This window comes from Pygoscelis adeliae, unplaced genomic scaffold, assembly GCF_000699105.1.
Source record: "Pygoscelis adeliae isolate BGI_AS28 unplaced genomic scaffold, ASM69910v1 Scaffold138, whole genome shotgun sequence".
Classification (NCBI taxonomy): domain Eukaryota; kingdom Metazoa; phylum Chordata; class Aves; order Sphenisciformes; family Spheniscidae; genus Pygoscelis; species Pygoscelis adeliae.
Genome location: NW_008825265.1, coordinates 678,463 through 681,010, shown reverse-complemented (window position 1 = coordinate 681,010; position 2,548 = coordinate 678,463).

The following is a 2,548-nucleotide window of genomic DNA, read 5'->3' as shown; positions in this document are numbered from 1 at the left end:
CATAGGTTTCAATTCTAAGCAGATTCATTGTAAGCCTGCTCCTAGAAGTTAAATACATTGATCAGAAGTTACTCTCTCTGCGAGCAGAAGGTAGAAATATCTGATAGATCTTGAGTTTTAGTTCACTAGTAGTTGGAGCATTTCCCTTAAAAGCTGAGCTTTATTCACCACCTCCTGATGTATGCAAGGATTCACTTAAAAAGCGCCAAATTTTAATGTAGATCATCTAAATTTGAAACTTATTGCTGTTTTACTGAAATTGTTAAAAGATAGATGTTTGGTTCCTGTAGGCATGACATTTCATAAATGTTGTAAACATCATTCAGCAAACACATTGGAAGAAGGCCTGTGTCTCTTAATTTTAAATAATTTCTGTGATAAGTGGTATATTGTTTGTTCACCAAACTTGATGAGACAATTGCCTTTTGTGGTATAAGCTAAGGAAACTGGCTATGAGAGTTTGGACTTTGCCTAAGGTAATGAAATATGAAAACTCAGAATATTTGTAAAGGAATTTACAAATTCTAGAGAAATGGGGGAAATGAAAGGGTTAAATCCCTGACAATCCCTGACTAAAACCTTGCTGTGATTTTTCTTAACTTCACTTGCATAGTTTTAGTGATATGTAAATTCTTAACTGACCAGAATTTACAGGCCTTTAGCTAGCTCATTAGGCCTCCGATCACTGGCAATAGAAACTCAGGACGACTGTGTCAAGTAAGTGCTAAAAGACTAGTTAAACTGACCCCCTTGTAACATTCCAGAGTCAAAGGACTGATAAGCTAATTCAACGACTATATATGGACAAAGGAAGCCCAAAGTTCAACCAGAGGACAGAGTGAGGAAGACTATGGACGACCACCGGAGTGTGAAAAGACCCTAACCCCAATTTTACTGAGTATGCTTGGACTATGTAAATGAATTCCGGGAACTCATCACCATAAGACCACCTTTTCCAGGAAATCTGATGAATATGTATGATTTTTCTGTACATAACCTGATGTGCTTTGCCAGCCGGTGTGTGTCCTCGGTGGAGCAGAGGCTCCTGGGCCACCCAGCGCTGCTTTGCTTATTGCCATTTCTTGCTAATTAATAAATTGATCATACACTCAACCCAGTCTCACCGTGATTTGTGAGAGTTACACATAACAATTTCTGTATCAGCTTTATAGCAACTTGCTTGGAAAAGACAAATTGGCCAGGGAGCCAATTAAAGTTACCCTTTAATAAAGTAATAAAGTCCCCTTAATTATTCCCTTAAAGCAAAGTTAAAGCAGAACTGGCTGACTGATCCCAACATTTAAAGATGTTTGTTGAAAATCAGGCTCAGAGGCAAGATGTCATTTCTCCTTCAAATTCAGATCAAGTAAAGATCTTCCCACTTGGATTCTGAGGGTTCTTGATTCTACCATCAAGTCAAGAGGGCTCTGACTCATCAGTAGTTACGGCTAATTCTTCTTAGGCTGGGAGGATGTCAGAAAAGAGAAGTTTTTTGGAACCGGAGGGAACCTGTTCCGCCCCAAAGAATCCCCACAGTCTTCAAAGCTTGTGGAAGACTTCAGCCATTCTGTTCCCAGAAAAACTAGATAGCATTTAAAGCATTCCAAAATTCTACGAATTTTATGTATGGCACTCTTTTTTTTTAAACATTGGTAAGTTAAAAGACAGTTCGCAGGATATTATTAATTAAGGTTGCATTTTGATTTCACAATATGATGGCCTCCAATCAAACTCTTCTCGAGTCTTAAGGTACAGGAAGTTTGTTAAGTACATTAAAGTTTGTCTTACAATGTTGTAACAGAAAAAGTCATATCATTGTAGCCGTATGTTTGGGTTAATACCTAGACTGCAGTCTTCATTGTACTAGCCTGATTACCTTGTATAAACAATGCACACCTTACAACGACTATGACCTTGAAGAAGAACTGAAAGACTGATAAAAGGGGAACATCCTGCCCTAGAAGGCGTCGGAGGCTAGATGATTGCCAAACAAACAAGAAGTCAGCAAAAAACCTGCAGTAACTAGGGGAAAGGTAAAGGCGGCAGGGGGAGATCGCGACCACCAACTCGATTCAAGACTGGAAAGACTCGTCCCCCCACACCTGCAAGGATCGCTTGTGGGACAACATCATATCACGCTATACTTGCCAAGCTCTACTGGAAGGCTTGCCAGCCTAACGGAAGCTAAAAACTAGGAGCACCAAGGACAGTCCACCAAGTCCAGCAAGACTGTGTAAAGAACTTGTAACCAGTGCTTTTGTTCAGCTGGGATTTTTAAAGTGTTCCCCCACCCTCTTTTTTTTTCCCCCCGTTCCATAGATAACAAGAAGGACACGATTTTGAAGGAACTACTCCTCCTCCATCCCAAGTAATAATCATAGAATCATAGAATCATAGAATCAGTAAAGGTTGGAAGAGACCTCCAAGATCATCGAGTCCAACCATCAACCCAACAACACCATACCCACTAAACCATGTCCCTAAGCGCCTCATCTACCCGTCTTTTAAATACTTCCAGGGATGGTGACTCAACCACTTCCCTGGGCAG